This window comes from Ochlerotatus camptorhynchus, unplaced genomic scaffold (assembly GCF_037179485.1).
Source record: "Ochlerotatus camptorhynchus isolate MF236.1 unplaced genomic scaffold, CSIRO-AGI_Acam_v1.1 ptg000274l, whole genome shotgun sequence".
NCBI classification, from domain to species: Eukaryota; Metazoa; Arthropoda; class Insecta; order Diptera; family Culicidae; genus Ochlerotatus; species Ochlerotatus camptorhynchus.
In genome coordinates this window covers 2,953,868-2,974,432 of record NW_027040763.1, presented here as the reverse complement: position 1 = coordinate 2,974,432, position 20,565 = coordinate 2,953,868, and the positions used below count along the sequence as shown (strand labels likewise).

The 20,565-nt window shown below is 38.6% G+C and overlaps 1 protein-coding gene across 12 annotated transcripts in view; it reads left to right on the top strand.

Moving 5' to 3' along the window:
* Positions 1-20,565, top strand: part of tou (toutatis) — a 208,282-nt gene that overhangs the window by 56,762 nt on the left and 130,955 nt on the right. The gene's annotated exons all lie outside the window — the stretch shown is intronic.

Sequence of the window (20,565 nt, the reverse complement as noted above, 5' to 3'; positions counted from 1 at the left end):
TCTAAACAGTGAAGCGGTGGATAGTTTATCAATAAAAGTTCGGTAAATAGCGCGTGTCGCTATTGATACTGATTAGAAGGCTAGTACGTGTAAACAAACAAACAGCTGTCAAAGTGCGTATGTGTGCTGCTGCTGCTGCCAGAGTATAGTGCTGTGTGCAACGAAAAATATTGAATCTCGTTTTCTCACGTTTCCTCGTTTGCTAAGTATATGTTAAGCTTATCAGTAGTGACAAGTGACTCATCACGAACCGCAATTCGCGGCTATTTTGGCTATATAATAGTAATTGAAGAAGATAAGGCGTTTTCCTGAAAGCGAACCTCGTCGCCATTGGCGGTGTGCATGGAATTCTCTTTGTCTCCAACGCCCAGCAAGTGGATAGCAGAGCATGCGGCAGCAGGGCGAACCAACACACGGGTTCATCTCACAACCACCGGTCTTGCGGAAAGGTAAGGCCAACAGGCGCGCAGATATATTGAACCATTTAGAAAAATCAATATTCTTCCATAACACATTCTGAACTCTCCGGAGCTTGGTGTCTTTTTTTTTTCGTTCCCTGTGATTCGCCTTTGCTTGCTGCCTGATGGTGTGCTGTTCAAACTTAAGTCGTCGTGGTCGTAGTTGTAGTCATTGCCATCGTCGTCGTCGTCGTCGTCTTGTTGTTCCTCCCCCTTCTTCACCTATTCCCTGGATTCGAGGATGGGTTATTAGAGAAGCGCTTCGGCTTCACCGCTCTGGTTGTACCACCAACTTCTGCTGGCACCCACCGCCACCTGCTCTCCAGAGTCAGCAGTATCCCGCGTGTGTATGATTCTGGCTGTATATCGTCGTCGTTGGTTCGGTAGGTTGTACAATTTTAACTCATCAACTCGTCGAATGAACAAGCAAAATGGTTGGACGCGATTCCAGCAATCCAGCCCTGGCATCATTCAAAACCGGGTGATGAGGAACCAAAAAAAAAAAAAAGAAAGAAAGAAGGGCGCTTGTGGATGATGATAAAAATTAAACTGCTGCTGCTACTGCCTTGCCGAGCTATAGCAGGAGCAGGACGAAGAGAACTGCCACAACTATAAGGGACCAAAGGGGAGTGTTACTCTCCATCCTTTTGCCAATAATTGTTCCAAAACTGGCGGCGTGAACTCATCGAGGGCATTTTTTTTCCTTGTTCTCTCGGTGGTGCTGCTAGCTGGAATTGGAAAGGAAATCAAAAGGGGTGAGGATGCGTTTTCTCCCTTGGGTCTACTGGCTGCTGGTGCTCAAACGCGGCGATGGATGGCTGGTCGGGCAGACATGGGGGGGTATGTGAGTTGGATTATAATTTGATTGTTATGTGTTTTATACTTCGTTCGGTTCCTGCGTCTGACACAGAACCAGAGAGGTTACCGGGTAGCATCAGGAGTTCGTATAGGAGCAATCGATCGATTGGAAGCTGAAAATTTTAATCCGTTTGTGGATTGGTTTGCCGTAGGGTTACTGTTACTGATTTCGGAATTGTTTGATTGTATGCGGCATGTGGATGAAGCAGGTATCATCGGTTATCAGCAGCTTTATAATCCGCTTTCCGAGCGTTGATGGAGACAGATGGGTTCAGTGTGATTTATTTATTGAAATTAAACGTTTCATTTGGATAATCTAATTTAGTTTGATGTGCAGTAACCCCTAGTGTTAGTATATGAACTCACATACTAATCGTTGCTACTAGTTAATCGGCCTAAATCGTATCAATTTTGGAAACAAATTATGTAGCCTCATAACAGAATCTTGCACTCGTAGCTATCGTTTGAGACTAGTTACTATGTTGAGGAAACTTATTTCAACCTGAAGGTGGTGTTCCCCACAAACAATTTGAGGTGATTAAATGCTGAGCAAGTAATTTTTTGCTGAAGAAGCATACTTTGGCTTGAATAAGCTTTAATTCTGCTTCCAAAGTTTGTTGGGCTAGTTTCCGTGGCGAGCTAAATGTTTCGACAAGTTAACGTTCGAATCTTTGTTTACAAAAGCAGATACGTCCTTCTGGAAATGTATCCTTGAATTAATAACTGTAGAATATGATACTGGATATAGACTTGCCTTATGCAGCCAAACGAACTGTCAAAAATTGCAGCCAAAACAAGCATGTTTTGTTTAAGTTTGTACTGCATTGGCCAGTCTATAGTGTTGAAGTGCCTCAAATAACACTAAATAGTAGGGACAAACCTAGCGTAGTAGTCACGAGTAAAAATCTCATCCTGGACAACCCACGATTTGCCAAAAATGTATGAAAGAGACTATAAAAACTATCACCAAAAAAAAACACTGAAATGAGTGCCGGAAAAACGCTGGCATAACAAATCCTCTTACACCGAACTTACGAATAGAGTCTACAGGCTCCAGGGTTATCATTTAACTTTTGGTGCTCGACACTGCAAATGAAGTTGACACTTTTTTTCAAATTTATGTATCTCGGAGTGTATTCATCCGTTTTCTAATGTCTTTATACCATTGGAAAGGTAACTTCCTCAACTTTTTATCAATCGGCTAGTCACACTATCTGTTTTTATCGTTGTGCCGTAAATTCCGGATTTCACTTTTTAACCAAAATGTTTACCTATCAATAGTGCATTTTTAAATTCCATTATGGAATATTCTGTTTGACATTTTTATAAGTTTTCTGGGAAAAATATGAAAGAAGAAATCAAGTATCAAGACCAGGGTTCGAGATTTTTGCTATTTTCGTGGATTTGTTAACAGACTTTTTTTGGCGCGTATTTGCTTATCAAATTTGTTCTGGTGCGGATTTGCTTCTCCGATTCGTTCTGGTGCGGATTCGGCGTGTTTTTTTTTTTATTTCAAGTTCGAGCGGATTTGGCATGGATTTTACTTCAAATTTCTCGTAACGACCCCGCAAGTCGAGCCACTCAGTGATTTATTCCGGAAAGCCCATATGCGGATGCTTCTCATGTCACTACACCTGTAGATCATCACAACAGACAGAATCTCAAATATGATTGATGGAAGGCATATTTTAGTACAGTATTGTGTGAAGATATTGCATATGAAACCCGGAAAAAACCAGTGATGCCAGATTTCTTTGAGGTCAATTCCGTTTATGTCATAACTTTTGGAAGTGATTAGGGAGTGAAAATTTGGCAAAGCGTTGCGGAAGGGTGCATCCGTTTAATTAAGTAGAAAAAAAACATATATCCGTAGAATAATGCTAAAATCACATTTAATCCTTGATTTTGCCTACCCTGAATACGTTTCGATGACAAAGTATCTATTGGATGGAGAATCCGAGCACGATAGGGTTCGCAAAGGCAGAAGTGAGACCATCGATGTAGATGAGATAGAGGTGGTGGATGAATTTGTATATCTCGGATCATTAGTTATGACGGATAATAACTGCCTCAGAGAAATTTACTGTTGCCGGAAGTCGTACTTGCTACAGATGCCAAAATACCTTGATACCTAGTTCAACGCTAATAAAAACGGTAATTCTCTACTGGCACGATGCGTGGCCAGCAATCCGGGAAGTAATCGGAAATTTTGAAATGTGCTATAGCAATTGTACAAAATGTCTTCCCTTCTCCAATCCACGGATAATGTACCTGGCCTTAAAGAGTATATTCAAGACTTTGAAAAACATGCAAAATCCGGACCGTAATTAAAAAGTTACTGAGATTATTTTTTATTCGGTTCAAAATCAAAACCATCATGCAATTTTTTAGACTTTCCATGGTATTAATCTCAAAATGTCCTTTGAATTATACTCATGATTATCATGAAATTTTCCTTAAACTTACCCAAAAAATCGCTTGGAATTCTCCTAGTAATCACGCTGGAATTCCCTAGAAACTGTTCTGAAAAGTTTCTTTGTATACTCCTTAGAATTTCTTTGAATCTCGGGAGGGTTAGATTCGTTTCGAATTATTTTAAAAAATTGCTCTGGACTCTACGCAAAACTCTTCTCAGTTATCCTTTGGAATTCTTCTCAGAATATTTTGAAATTCACCTTTTAATGATCTAAGAATTTCTTTAAATTCTCGTCCAATTTTTTGTAATTAACATCATAATACGATTTCTTTGGTATTTTTCCCGGAACTTCCTTTAAATTCTCTTCTGAATCTTCTTCAGTATTCCTTTTTAATTATCCTCAGAACACCCTTTAAATTATAATTATTATTCTATTGATATTCTCACTTAAATTCTCCTGCCATTCTCCTCACAATCTCCATACAGCTCTCGTCAGAATATCCTTGGAATTCTCTTTGAAGTTCTCTTCCGCAATTTTCTTGGGATTCTTCTAAGAATTCCTTAGGGCTTAATCTCAGAATTATCTTAAGATTATATATATTTTCGAAATAATTCAACATATCTTTGGAAGTTTAAAATTTCTTTAAAAAAAAATGCAAATTAGTAGAACTATCAACATTTTTCCTAGTCCCAAATTTAGTGTATTTTTCTCATTCCCAAATTGTTGAAAAAAATAATCAAATTCTGATTTTTTTTCTTTTAAATCTAGGATCACAACGATTTTCAAAATTTACAAATCTAGAAAAAAAAAATCATTACAAGGCTCTTATCGTCTAAACAAATGTCAAAGCCTCAACATCTCGGAAATTTTCTATTTTTTGATTGTTTAAGTTCAAGATTTATAAAACAATTTCTTAATTTAATCTTTCACTCTAAAGTTCCCATTTAGACCGCGAGCGTTCAGTGACCTTTATACAACTCCATGACTCTGTTACTTTATTGATTCTGGTGCTTTGAAATCATAATCAAATTGATTTCATTTCAACACTTTCGGTTTTTTGCTGAATATTAGCAACCGGGACATTTTGTAGATTTAAACTGGGAAGAACCCGGGAATTTCAATATAATGGAACTATGCTGAAATTTACATACTATCTACAAACATTGCTGAACCAGCTTATAGAAAACCTTACCCATACAGTCTTGTCTTGTATCGAAATGCCTCTGATAGGTAACGATGGAATATCACTATAATGATAGTCAGTCACTAGTTGCAATGTGCAATCCTTGATGATAAATCATCTACCATAGGCATCCCTCGATGCATCCTGCTCGTTCAATAATTGCAGTATCTCATCTGGCAGGTTCACATCTTACGACGATAGTCTGGAATCTTTCGAGATGACAAATCCAGGTTCTATTCCAGGTTTGACCGGAGATCACCGTTATAGGTCGATGCAAAGAGTTCGTTGTAGTTGCCTTCAATGTGGCGGTGGTTGTAGGACATAACTATGTCAACAATTTCGTACAAAATGGACAGAATCCTCTACGAATAGGTCGATTTGAGAGTGATATCCAACCGATAGACAACAGGTTTACGTCACAACGTCTGTAGTCTAGGTAGGTGACATCCGCTTGAGTATTCACATGACTGAACCTATTTCTGGAGCGGAAATGGAGGCTCATCAAGCTCACATGGGTGTTCACGGATTCGATAATCACGAATCCTGTCATTACTTCTTCTTTGGCTTTACATTTTACGTTCCCTACTGGAGCTTGATATCGGCTCTTATCCTAGTGTTCTTTGACCACTTCCAGTTGTTAATTGAGAGCCTGTACCGTTTTTCCATTATACTGTGTGAAAAGTACAATAATACTCTATGTCCAGGGAAGTCGATACGCTTTTATCGACTGAGCAAAGGGAGGCCCAGAAAATCCTTCCATTATATAGTTCAGTAAAGTGTTGATCTTTACCAAACCGTATGCTAACTCTTGTTCTGCTGAGGTGTTCATTGACGCTAGAAGATAGTCAATATCACCAACGCTAGAACCTAGTCATTATCTCTAGGCTCGTCACAAACCTTTTGGGCGGCTTCTGAGCGGATTTAGTACATATCCTGACTAGAATTTGGTCGAAGTTATGCACCGAAGACGTTTACCGAACGCTTTGTCAACTAGCTCAACAAGCTGCTCGCAAATTGACTATCAGCGCATTGATTACTCCTGATGAATGTGGGCGTCTTAGTGGAAAACCTGTATAAAGAAAGAGAGAAAGATTAGTAATTTCAGGGTGGCCAGCGAACTGGGAAATATCCGGGAATTTGAAAAATAACCGAGAAAAACCCGGGAATTCTATGAGAGAACCGGGAAAAATAAATTAATCACACCATAGGAATACATTTTCACACCAGGATTTCAGAATAAACCATTAAAACAAAGTGATTTTTTACCAAATAAATGTCTTTCTCTATTTGCTGCATAATTTTCTTCAGATTCCCGCATTATTGTTCTTAGAATTTAATCACTCAGCAATATTTCAAATTGATTTTTGCGATTCAATTTCTGATGTAAAGTCCATGGGCCTTAAAACAAAATATTAAAGATGCTGGACATAAGAAACAAATATTTGTATAAACTGAAACTGAACTATTCTTTTCCCGGGTTTTAATTTTATTAAAAATTCTCATGATATGAATTTCAGAATGAACTTGGAATTCTGCTCTGAATTATTATAGAACTCTTTTAAAATTAACCAGAAAACACTCGGCGTAATAATTACCATTGAATTCTTTTTGGAATTTCCTTGAAACCCCTTCTAAGAAATTGTTTGGAATCCGTCTTAGAATTCCCTTAAACCTATTCGGAGAATTTGGTATTATTTAGAAACCCCTTGGAGTATTTTAAAGAATTTCTTTCTAATTATTAGCAATTTTTTTGCAATCAATTTAGTTTGAGCTCTTTGATGAATCATTCACACTAGGGTTGAAATTATAGCCAGAACACTCTTAGAACTCTGTTTCTTGTTGAATTTTTATCATAATTCTCTTGGGATTCTTCAAAAATTACCTAATAATTTAATTTAGAACTTCTTTCAATCTTCTCCACAGAAATCCCTATACATTCTTCTAACAATTTCTAATGACTTCATGTTAGAATAATTCTGGAATCCTGCTCTGAACTTCTCCTTCGAAAACTATGTGGGATCGTCCTCAATAGTTTTTTGAAATCAACACTTTGTATACTTTTAAATTTTACTGAAAATTCCAGGGTTTGTCCGCAAGATTCTATCGATTGTTCTGTGATTTGTTTTAACTCTTAAAATACTTCCAAGTCTCAGAGCCTTGACAATAATGACTGCACGACTATTCAATAAATATGATATTTTTTTTTTCAAATCTGTGATCTAGATCACTCTCACTCTCCAAATCTCGAAGATCCTAAATTTTGAAGAAAAGTTCTATTTTCAAACCCACACAAATTTCAAAGCCCCAGAATCTTGGAATATTATCTTTTTAGTATATAATCTTTCAGTGACACAGCTTCTTTATCCGATATCACTATCAATTTGCTCTAATTCTCATTTGTACCCAGTTAATTTTTTTTTAAATAAATCTCTTATTCTTCACAATTCACCTATTATATAATCTATTCATCCAGATAGCATTTGACCCAGTGACCTTAATCTCTGTCACTCAATAAATTCTAGGGCTTTGAAATCATAAGATGTATCGATCATAAAAAGTGGTAGAATTCGATTTATCAAAGTATCTCGAAAGATCAATAAATTGTTGTGAATACATTAAGTGACTCATAGAGTTGAATTTTTCCTATAGCTTTATACCCCGTACAGACTATGGCTTATATCATGTAATTCAGGCTGTCTTGCAATGAGCACTCATACATCTAGTTTTTTCTGGAAATCCTATGCATTACAGCCTATATTACATGATATAAGCCATAGTCTGTACGGGGTATTAGAAATCACTTTCTGTAATTTGGTTTTCATTTTTTCCCACTAATAACCAATTAAAAAAAGTAGAAGGGTCTGTGCCTAGGGGCACGAACGGAAGCTTGACGTAGGACCGCTAGTGGACGGAATAAATGTGAAGCATTTAGTTCTTTTAATAGATCAATTATCTATTATCTCAACTCTTTCCCTTTTTTTAATTGAAGGCGTACCAAATTTGTAGTATTTTTTTTCCTAAGAGAAAGTTGATTAAGATAATCAATCAAAATCACTTGCACCCCTGCTTCCAAGTTTGGTTACAAGATTACAACTCTGGAGAGCATTTTGTGTGGTTGTTGGGGGCTTGTGGTTCTGAATATGAACAAACCAGCACCGATAAATTCTATTCCAACTCTTTACTGATGCAAGCTTGATGGCCTGAAAAGGTCCGTTTTATTGAAGAGGACATTCATGGCCACTTACGCTTGGCGTGTTTAGTGTAGGTGACAGCATCACAGACCTCATTTTCCAGGAACACTTTCAGCACATTTCGTAGATCAGACCGGAGATACGTTTGACACCACCACGGCGAGCCAGACGACCGATGGCGGTTATCTCGAAGAACTTTGCTGTTCACCACGCCGTCCGAAGCAAAAATGAGCTAATGCTATATAGCAGCGCTCTTTTATATCTTTTCATGTTAAAGCAGAATGATGTGCAACCAAGTGGTATAAAAGCTACAAAGACTCCTCCCATTATGAGTAGTTTGCTATCAAGTAGCGACACTGACTCTTTTCCTTTTGCGTACACGGCACATGAGAACGACCCAAATTTGAGTTTAGTTCACTCAAAATCGCCAAAAGTGCAGGAACTCAGCGATGAGTAAATTTGTCTCATGGTTTCATTTGGAAAACCTAAAAAATCTGCCAGAAAATGGGGAAATTGACGAAAATTTTATTCAGTCTCGGAGTAGTACCAATAGACTGAGTGAATCCAATCTTTACTTTTCTGAAATTCGGGAATTTTTCCCTGGAAAATCCTGGAAAAACCTGGGAAAACATGAGGCAAATTTACTCATCGTTGAGTTCCTGCATTTTATTTCTTATTTCTGTGATACCTAAACTCAAATTTGGGTCAATCTGATATCACATTGAAAGATATCGGCGCCGGTGGTTAGCGTGATTACCTCTCACCCCAGCAGGCCTGGGTCCAATCTCAGTCGGTGCCACCGGCATGTTCTAAGGCAAAACATCTCTGATCACGCCTTCCTTCGGGAAGTAAAGCCGTTGGTCCCCGGTTGAGTTGATGGGTCGATTGGTAGGGTCCAGGTGTGGGAGCTGCCTCCCTGGCGTCGGTAGCATTGGTGCTCAGCACGGAAAACAAATCTCGCGTCACTTTTCAATAAGTTCTATCTACATTGATCGATTCTCTTCATCGACTCTCACTCTTTCGTTAATAATTTGGCTTCAAAAATGTTTCCTGCCGTCTTCGTCGAATTAGAAGCTTGATTGTTGCTTCTTCCATCGAAAATATCCGGCCGTGGCGATTCAAAGTTGATCAAGGTTGATCAAAATAATTTGTACCCCTGCTTCCAGTTTGATTACATGAGCATTTTGTGTGATCGTTGGTTCTGAATATGGACAAACAGGCAGATGAATTCTATTCCTACTCTTTACTGTAATAAGCTTGGTGGCCCTGAAAAGAGCCGTTTTGTTGCCAAAGTTGGTGATGATTTAACCTCCGAAACCAAACAGAGTGTCTTCAAAACGTAGATGACATCCATGGCAGCTTACGCTTGGCGTGTTTAGTGTAGGTGACAGCATCACGGATCCCATTTTTCAGGAACACCTTCAGCACTCTCGTAAATCAGACCGGAGATACGTCAGACACCGCCACGGCGAGTCAGACGACGGATGGTGGTTATCTCGAAGAATTTGCGTTTGGTTCTGAATATGGCGATGAGTGTGCAAAATATTACGCAATTCCATCCTCCCTATTCGCACGCGCCCGAGGATCGGAGGCGAATACCACTTCGACTTGTTTCGTCTACTTACTACTCTATGACGACTGTGTTGGGGAAGCAGCATATGCATTTAGGTAATTGGTGGATTTGTTAGTTAATTCGACGCTTTTGGACAATGCTGGACATTTACCAGTGTTTCAATAGTTGTTTGTTGAAAATCAACATTCAAAAGCATTGTTATCGATGCGTAGCCATATCTCTGATCGATTGGTGATAAAATTATTGAAATTGAACCAGGGGCCGGGAGTTATTAACGTTCAAAATCTTTCTAAATTTGTTACATGTTCCATTTTTGGTTTTCACAAAGTGTACCCCCATATAGAAATCAAAGACGTAGTCCTACGTCAAAAAACAGTTGGCCACGTTTTAAAAAATGTGTACAATTTCGATTTTTATTGAATATCAACAACCGCGAAATTTTAAAGATTTGAACTGGGAAAACCGGGAATTTCAAAATGAAAAGTTACTGGCCACCCTGTAATTTCCATTTAATTCCACTGCCTTATTTGGTTATCCTTGACAGACACGCGTATTTTGTCTACAATGTGTAGGATGATTCTTCAATCAAGTATTAGTACAAGCCACTGAAGAAGTTTGCACATTGTACACGAAATACGCGTATCTGTCAAGGATAAGCAAATAAGGTAGTGGAATTAAATTAAAAATACTAATCCTTCTCTCTTTCTTTATACTGATTTCTCGTTTTGACGGTCACGACACCTCGATTGTTGCCTTGTATGTTCACTGCGAGGTCAGCGTTGAACATGTAGATGTCAGTTCTCCATTTTCTTCGTCCAGCTGTAGCCAAGTTTCCGTATGTAACTTCGTAGTCACTGTTTTGGCTCGGAAGTCTGTGACATTTTGATAATAGTTGAGGTCGGCTGTTTGGACTCTACCCAAACAAATATATCTATCTGATAGCACCGACTGGAAGACTGCTTCACCTGAACCAAACCCATCAGGAGCGGGATTACTATTGAACGTAGATTGGAGAGGCTTGACAGTGATCATCGGCTCAGGGTCTTCCAATGTTACTTATGTTTGTTTCCTGGTTGAACTTTCCAGTAGTCCTTCAGAAAGTATGTTTTAAAACTTCTGCAAATTACCAAAATATCATTTGAAGTTTTGCAATTTTCATATTTGCAGTTTTTCTTGTTCTGAACACACAACATTCTAACCACCGCAACTTTTCAATCCGTATTTCACTCCCACCATCGAATTCCCAATCCTTTTCATCAATTGCAATTTTACAACGCAAACGAACCGAGCACAAGCTTTCATGTTTCCACCGATGCATCGAACATCCACACATCCTCGTGCAGTATCCACATCTGCCGAAAGTTTACCGAATCCATCGTTCATCCTCAGCATGTTACACCATTTTCCCCCAAATTTCTACCTGTCACCGATTCACCTGTGTGTCGTCGTACCCAGGTCGTAGAACCATGAGCGAATGAGTTGCCCGCTTACGATTTTCGATATGTCAAAACGCCCACCACCGCCTCCGCATTCTGTTGCTGTTGGTGTAGCCTCGTATAGTTCGACCTAGGCTGTGTAGCGTGACAAACAGAAACAAGTGGAAACTCTTTCGGCGAAAGCTTGAGTTTTGTAACTTGCGCGCTGCTACCACAGTCGTCAGCCAACCGTGCACTTACACATTCATACATACATCAACGCGAGGATGGCAGTAGGTACTGGGAAAATTTGATCCCCAAACTAAAACGAAATGGAACGACGACGACGACGACGTCGAACGATGGCAGTAGTTACCGGGCCGTGTAGCACAGTAAACAAGTACGCTCTCTGTTCGACGGGGACGGCGAGGATTCCGCCGACGACTACGCCGGAGTCAAAGTTATTCATCATACAACCTGAACCGTATCATCATCGGTATCCGGACATGCGACGGAAGGGACAGTGTGGCTCTGGGAACGGTAGGGAAAAGGGTAAAAACTATTGCACACACGACTTTGATTCTATGTGGAGGAAGGATTTATGTATGAAGCTTTATCGCACGAGGAATAAATAAAAACGGTCCTAGAGCTCCGGATCTGTGTCTCACTCTCGCTGTGGCTCAGGAAAGCACAGTGGCCCAAACTCGTGAGATCTTCTGAGAAAATGAAGATACTGAAATAAATTGACATTTCCACACAAATCTGACGTACACAGCAAAATATTTCGCAATATAATTTTCGATTATGACCCACTGGCAGCAAAATGAAGTGGTAATTTTGAACTGTCCTTGCAAGGAAACAGTTCCCGTTGATGTTTGATAGTCTAATAAATTGAGGAGTAAATAGTAATAAAGATATCCCCTGTTACTAACCCCAATGTCCATCGCCTATCACTTGGAGCAAAATAGGAAGGGTTTCCAAACTTCTCGCAGTTATTTATGGATGGCAGAGGAAAAAGTGCCTTGTCTCTCGACTCGACTCGACATTGTTCGTTCGCTCGATTGCCATAGCCGTCAACCTCCCGCACTGTGCACCATTCTCCATACTCGGAGCAGCGCGTCCAGACGAACGGGATGCGAACTGCAGGGGGAAAAAGGAACCAACGGCGAGAGAGTGGTAGTAAAAATAAAGCGAAAATGAAAATATATACTGCCATATATCCTTGCGATGCTCGGTCGATCGGAATGCGAAACGAGCGACCAAGCTTGTGCGAGAGACAGAGACAGATTCAGAAAGAGGCCCTCCTCATGGAATGGGCAAATACACAACAAAACAGCTCCTTCGTACTAGGCAGTCAGACCGTGGTAAGCTTTTGCCGTTGATTCTGACTCTGACTCTGTGTGGTACGCGATGGCACCGATGCCACCCCTCACCCAATTCCCAACTCCTACGGCAAAGCCACTTCTCCTGAACTGATGAGGAACGGAGAACGCCGAGCGCTGCAAACGGTTCGGCTTGTTGTTGGTGTGTCATAATGATTTTCCAAGCGAGTGTATGCAATATATCGGAGAAATGGATTTCGGGAACCCTCGTCAACCGCCAGGCTCCCATCTCCCCATCTAAATGTTCGTTCGTTTTCCGTTCATTGCCGGTTGATATCTGGAAGAAAGTTCGCCATGAAGCAAAATAGGCACCATTTTCTTTCGCTCGACTTCGGTCCCACACCGTTACCCGGCTGTCTCTCGGTCGTTTGAGCTTGTGTTTCGGCGAGTGTCTCGCTAACTGTGTCGCCGGAAGCAGAGGTGTACGCAGATTTGATTGCCGGGTACTTGCCTGAGCAGATGTTTTGGGTGTTGATTGTCGAGAATTTGACAATGTTTGCTCCTTCCTGGTTTACCACAACTAACTAGGGGAGCTGACATGTATGCATCACTGGGCTAGGCAATATAGTTTCAGTAATTTTCAGTAGGATCGATATGGAATTGTATTTTGTAGTTACGGATTTATTGGAAGGGTGTTTCCTTTTTTTTGCGCACTCAAGTTGACATATATTGTTGCAAAAATTGTTTAAAGGCGAAAAGGAGGGCAAAACAAATTTGAAACCCTAAATATCCACGACACATCAAATGAGCATCATGCGGTACATGAGCTTACAAACATCGTATCATAGGAAGTCATATTGAGTATATTGGACCATATTGGCCACACCCGGACTTGTTATGGACTCCCCGGGATATCATATCAGAACTAGTGTTGTAGCGTTTCCAACGCGGGACCATTTCCTGGGAAATTTACCATAAATTATCATGGGAGCCTGGCTCGGTTTCAGGCTAACATATGTCCGAGGGAAGTCGAACGGAAATGCCGCGGGAAGTTAGAAGAAGCGTGCGCGGGAAGTCAAAAGAAACATCTGTGGGAAAAAGGTACAAATGTTTGGAGCAAATTGGAATAAAAATCGGAAAGTTCCGCGAGAAGTTGGAAGAAAGCTCCGGCAAAAGTTGATCGAAAAATATTCGCAGTAAGGCGGAAGACACTTTCTGAGTAGGCTAGAAAGACTTCCGGGGGAATTCGGAACAAAGTCCCAGAAAATACCTGAAGAATCATCTGAGAGAAGCCAGTAAAAATTTCCGGGAGGGGTCGGAATAACTTCTAGTGAACTGGAAGACATTTCCTGGGGAAGTCAAGAGAACTTCGGAAGAAACATCTTATAGGAGTCAGAATATACCTTGGGTAGAGCTAGAAAAGCTTCATGGAGAAACTTCCTTTCGGTGTAAATTAACCCTCCGTTACTCGCGCTGTTGTACTTTGTACAACACACATGAGTTTTCCATTGCCATTTTGTTGCTGAGTTGCCAATCGATCTGAAACCAACGAGTATTCCTCAAAAAGCTTGTTTTGATCGAAACAAGCTAAACTTTGATTACAGTAAACACCTAAACATGCGGATAATAGGGAAAATGTAAATGTAAATCGCGAAAACTGTGACCATACTACGTGGGATTTGAGTTAATTGATTACAACATGGAATATATCGAGATCCTGACCAGATAGAAAGTTACTGTCTCCGACAAAGTTGTTCAGGAGATCATAGCCTTGTCGCTGGCGGACAGTAGTTCAGAATTTTCTCACTACGTAGCGCTAGTATACATGTGAAATTCTCGTATGTGATATATCTCGAGATCCTGACCAGATAGAAAGTTACTGTCTCGAAAAAAAAGTTGTTCAGGAGGTCAAAGCCTATTGCTTGGTGCTCAATAGTTCAGAATTTGCTCATTACGCGACGCTAGTATACTCGTAAAATTCTCATATAAAATATCTCAAGTTCCAACCAGATAGAAAGGTACTATATTCGGCATAGTTGTTCAGGATGTCAAGGCTTTTTCGCAGGTGCATAGTAGTTCAGAGTTTTCTCACTTGCGGCGCTACTATACATGTGAAACTCTTGCATATAAAATATCTCTAGATCCTGACCAGATAGAAAGTAAATGTATTCGGCAAAGTTTTTCAGGAAGTCAAGATCTTTTTGTTGGGTGACAATAGCTCAGAATTTTCTTACTATGCGGTGCTAGTATATACGGGCTTTTCTCGCATATTCATGAGCACTTCTCGCATATGCTATATCTCGAGATCCTGATCAGATAAAAAGTTACTGTCTACGACAAAGTTGTTCAGGAGGTCAAGGTCTTTTGACTGGTGGACAGTAGTTCAGAATTTTCTCACTTCATGGTGCTAGTATACATGTGAAATCCTCGCATATAAAATATTAGATGTTCTTGACCAGATATAAAATTACTGTCGTCGGCAAAGTTGTTCAGGATATCACAATTTTTTTGCTCGTGGACAGTTGTTCAAAATTTTGTCACTACGTAGTGCTAGTTGAATGTGAAATTCTCGCCTGTGATATATCTCGAGATCCTGACCAGATAGAAAGTTACTGTTTTGAAAAAAAGTTGTTCAGGAGGTTAAAACCTAGAGTTTGTGCGAAAATTCTGAACTAATGTTCACCAGCCAAAAGACCTTGACCTCTTGAACAACTTTGTTGTAGACAGTAACTTTCTATCTGATTAGGATCTCGAGATATAGCATATGCGAGAAGTGCACATTTTCAAAATTTTGAACTATTGTGCACCAATAAATAGGCTTTGATCTCATCAACAACTTTTTCGACGACAGTAACTTTCTATCTGGTCATGATCTCGAGATAAATCACATGCGATAATTTCACATGTATTCTAGCGCTACGTAGTGAGAAAATTCCGAATTACTCTCCACCAGCGAAAAGATTATGATCTCTAAACAACTTTGCCTAAGACAGTAACTATCTATCTGGTCAGGATCTCGAGATTTTCCATGTTGTAACCAATTAAGTTAAATCCCACGTAGTACGGACACCGTTTACGCGGTTTCCATTCACATTTTCTCTATTATCCGCATTTTTTGGGGGTTAACTATGATAAAAGTTTAGCTTGTTTAGTTCATAACAAGTTTTTCAATGAATACCCGTTGGTTTCATATCGATTGGTAGCTCAGCTGCAAAATGGAAATGAAAACTCACACTATTGTACAAAGTACAACGCGCGAGTACTCGTGTTACAAAAGTTGGCGCGAGTAACGGAGGGTTAATGAAGAAAGATGGTTTAAGCCAGAAGGGTTCCTGGAGGCAGTCAACAGAAACTTCATGGAATCTTATGGGGAAAATTTGAAGAATCCTTCAGAGGAAGCTGTATGAAATTTCCGGGATATTTAAGAGAAACTTCGGGCGTCAAACGAAATATCCGTAGGAAACGAAAACAAAAAAATCAGGTGAAGGCCGGAAGAATCTACCAAGGGAAGTTTCGAGAGAGGTCGGATTTTTTCTCTCCAATGGATCAGTTTAGATGGCCTACCTCAACTTGTATTTGGCGTTACTGTATTGCCTCTCACCCCAAAAAGCCTGGGTTCAATCCCAGTCGGTGCTGCCAGGATTTTCTGAGGCATAAAATCTATGATCATGCTTTTCTTTGGAAGGGAAGTAAATCCGTTGGTCCCAGTTTCATGAATCGATGGGTCGATATGTGTGGGAGCATTGGTACTCGGTACGGAAAACAAGATCGACAGAAAACAAACCAAGAAAAAAAACACTCAATATTAGTTAGCCTAAGATCTCAAAATATGCAATGCCTTGAAAATGTAAAGTTCAAAAACTTGCAAAGCGCTAGAATAAAAAAAATAAGTTTTTAACTAACTTTGTGAAAGATGACAGATTTTCAGTGAAGTACCAATATTTTCACAACAATTGTAGCGTTTTAACAGAAGTTCTGAGGAATGAAAGGAAATTTCAGTGAAGCTTCATAAACAAACTGCGGGAACATATAAAAAGTTAACATCCTGAAAATATGGTGAACTTAGTCGCTTTTTACGCGGGTGATACGTCCCGCGTAAAAAAAACCGCGTAAAAAAAACCGCGTAAATTCGGAATCCGCGTAAAAAAAAACCGCGTAAATTCCGAAATCCGCGTAAAAAAACCGCGTAAAAAAAGACCGTGTAAAAAAAAACCGCGTAAAAAGCGACTCTAGTGTATAACGATATACCGCGTCAATTCTGAAATCCGCGTAAAAAAAAACCGCGTAGATTCCGGAATCCGCGTAAAAAAAACCGTGTAAATTCCGAAATCCGCGTAAAAAAAACCGCGTAAAAAAAACCGTGTAAAAAAAAACCGCGTAAAAAGCGACTCCAGTGTATTAGCTTCCGAAATTTTTTTTAAGAAGTACCAAGAACTTCAGAGAACTTACCCGGTCTCAATAGAACTTCAGAAATATAGAGAACTTGAGGAAAATTGTGGAAATGTTTAAGATGTTCTAAGTGCATATATTTTTTCTTTGGGGTATTTCAGAGATCTTAAGGGTAATTCCCGTAACTTAAGTCCAGACTTTTGGAGCTTTAAACTGCTCTAATCTATAAGCGTGAGTTAAGAAAAAAAAATCAGGAAAGTCCGTGATCTGCTGAAAAAAAAATCGAGAACCCTTAAGATGTTCCGAGATTTTCAGGAATGTACAAAAATCTACAGCTAATCTATGAAAACTATTTCAGGAACTTTACGGAAGTCCAGAGAATTCTCAGGAAAGTTTAAAGGTTTATTTCAGATCAGAACCAAGATCTTCAATAGAAAAATGGAAGCTCCGAGAACAAGACCGATCAGTTCAAATTATTTCAAGGAAATCTCAGAATCCTTAAAGAAGTCTCGAGAAACTCAGAAAATTTCCGGAAACTTCAGCATGCTCCGAGAGAATTTCTGGACGCAAACAAAATTATATGAACATACCGAAAATGCGAGAGTATTTTAAGGGTGTAATATCATGATAATTTCAAGAACTTAAACAAATCATGAAAATTTAGCTTTGATTAGAGAACATCAACGAAGATCCATTAATAAAATTAAAATAATGCGAGAACTTTTTGCGAGTACCGATATCTTCAAGAAATTCCAGAGAACTTCTAATAAATTTAAATATTTTTAGATAGTTGCATGATATTCAACGAAGTTCCGAGTACTTCGAGGACGATTAGATAACTTCAGAATAATCTTGTTAACTCATGGAAATTTGCGACGACTTACAAGGAGTTCCATGGAATTATGGGATATTCTGAGAATCCTATGATTGATCTGAAAACTTCAGAAGCGTCGGGGAATTATGAATTTATATCAGAAAATTGGCCGGAACATTAAATAGATTTAGAGAATTTTCAGGTAAGCATAGAAAACTTCAGGGATGTCCGGATAAGTTCAGGGAAACTTAGAGATTTAAAGTAAAATCCCGTGAGTGTTTATATAGTTTATGAATCTTATAAAAAATTGTGGAAACTTCAAGGTAATTTAATTAATTTTAGTAAAAATGTGGATTCTTGTAAAACATACTGATAAATTCAGGGCAGTCTAGAGAACTGCAAGGAAATAGAGAAATCTTGTGGGTAGTTTAATATCATCAGGAAAATCTAGACTATTGAAGAACTAGTGTCGATAATGTAAGGGCAGTTCCATGAGCTATAGAAAAATCTTGAGAGCTTCAGGGAAATCATAGAAATATATTTATTATTTCGTCTTGATTCCAAGAAAATTGCGGGAGCTTAAAGAAGTTCCAGAAAAACTTCTCAGAAGTGCAGAGATCTTCAGAAACATTCCGAGAACTTCATAGAAGTCTATGGCACTTAACGGAATCTGAGAATGTCGGGAACTTCCATGAACATTAGCAAAATTCTGGAGCATTTCAAATATAACCTCTAAAAATAGGGGGAATTTTAGCTGGAATTTAGTTCGATTAGTTTCAGAAAATTAGCTGGGCCTCCCTTAGCTCAGTCGGTAAAGACGCAGCTACAAAGCAAGACCATGCTGGAGGTGGCTGGGTTCGATTCCCGGTCCGGTCTAGGAATTTTTCGGGTAGGAAAATTTCTCGACTTCCCTGGGCATAGAAGTATGATTGGACTTGCCACACAATTATACCAATGCAAAAATGGTACAGGCATCGAAAGCTCTCAATTAATAACTGTGGAAGTGCATCTAAGTGTTCTAAGTTGAGATCACGCAATAAGCTAATATGCGATATGCAATAAGCTTGAAATGCGAAGAAGAAGAAGCGGATCATTTTAAGATGTTCCCAGATTTTCAGAGAAATTCAGCGATTAAGATTAAGATCATCACATAAGTTCAGAAGTTCACAAAAGCTTAAACATTTTTAGGACAGTTCAGGGCAATACAACAAGCTTCATGAAATCTGCAAGAACTTTAGCGAAGTTTCGAGAGCTTCAGGAAAGAACAGCGTTCCTCAGAGAAGCTTCGTAAACAGTAGATAATTTGCATACATTTTTTTTTCGCATACAGAACTTCAGTGATTTTTTTAAACTTAAGAGAAGATCCATGATCGTTAGGAAAGTCAGGGAAGTTTATAAATTGGATGAGAAGTATAGTGAGCATCAGGCTAGTTTCTCAAACTACAAAAGAACTTCAAGGCAGTTTCATTACCTTCAGGGAAATTTTGAGAACTTTGAAGTTGTTTTGAAGACCTCAGAAAAGTTTATTCCATATTCAACGGAGATTTCGCTTTGTATTCTCCCGATATTTTCATGGAATTCTAGAAACTCTCTTGGTTCTCTGAATTATCTATAAAATATCACCAGAACCTCCGGAATTCTACTGACATATTCCTTAAAATTTCGTTACAACTATCAGAGCTGGTAACAGATCACTTTTTAGTGGCTAGGTCACTATTTTCAAGTCAGTAACTAAAAAGTTACTTTTTTACCCAAAAGTCACTAAAGACACTATTTCTTAAATGGTACTAAATTCACTTTTTTACGACCAATAATGTTGAAAGGAAAAAAAAAAGCCTTTAAATAATCACATTAAATCACAACTTGTTTTGGTTATTTAAAAATCAGCGTGTAAAGTTCGACGAGAAGAGTTGCGGACAGGCTATAACTGTCCAATTGGTGGTGATGGAATCACGATATTTTTTCAACTCCGTGATCTAGACATTCATGTACGTTATCTTCAAAGTTTGTCCACACCAGATTATAAAATTTCTATTTTTTCCTTACCTGTGATCTCGAAATAGCATATAAAATTACATCACAAATGGTATGATGTTTCGTAAATAAAATCTGGTCCCAACATTCTGACTTATTCACTTCGGAATCTTGAATGTTTTCCAAGCCTTCGATTCCGAAAAATGGTCTAGGAAAATGTTTATGCTTATGAGATTTTTTCAAAGACTAGAATTCCAAACATCGAGAAAAAATCATGTCGCAGAATCTTATTATTTTCATAGTCCACTGTGTTGTATTTTTTTCCGTAGTCTGGAATTAAAAAAAAACTAAGATCAGAGTTCATTAAAAATCTATGTCCAAGATCATTAAATTTTATTTAAGTTTCAGAAGCATTCACATTTTGCTAGGACTGTGAATTTACTTTAAATATATAATATATTTATAATATATTATAAATATGAAAAATGTTGCAAGTCGCACAATTTTCTTAATTTGTTTGTCTTAGAGTTCTCAAATTCTTAAGTCCCAGCATTGAAAAATTGGTCCAAAATCTCTAAAAGAATCCCAGGTTGAGATTGTAAGTTCGCATCAATAAATGTGACTATTAGTTACTTTATTATTTTAAAATCACTATTTGGATACTATTTTTGTTATTTTAGTCACTTAAAGTCACTACTATTACATTACATAATCACTACCAGCGCTGAACTATCCTCCGAATTCAATTTTCTTTGTATTATCCTCGGAATAACCTTGAAATTCATTGTTCCTGAGTAAGAAACCCTTTGGAAATATTCTCATAATATCCATTGAATTCATTTCAGATTTTCTTTTGAATCTTATTGAAATTGCATTAGAACAAGAACTGTTGGTAACATTTTTGAACTTTCTGCTAAAACGTCTTTTTATGTAATTTATACTCACAAAACGATGCACTAACAAATAGTTCA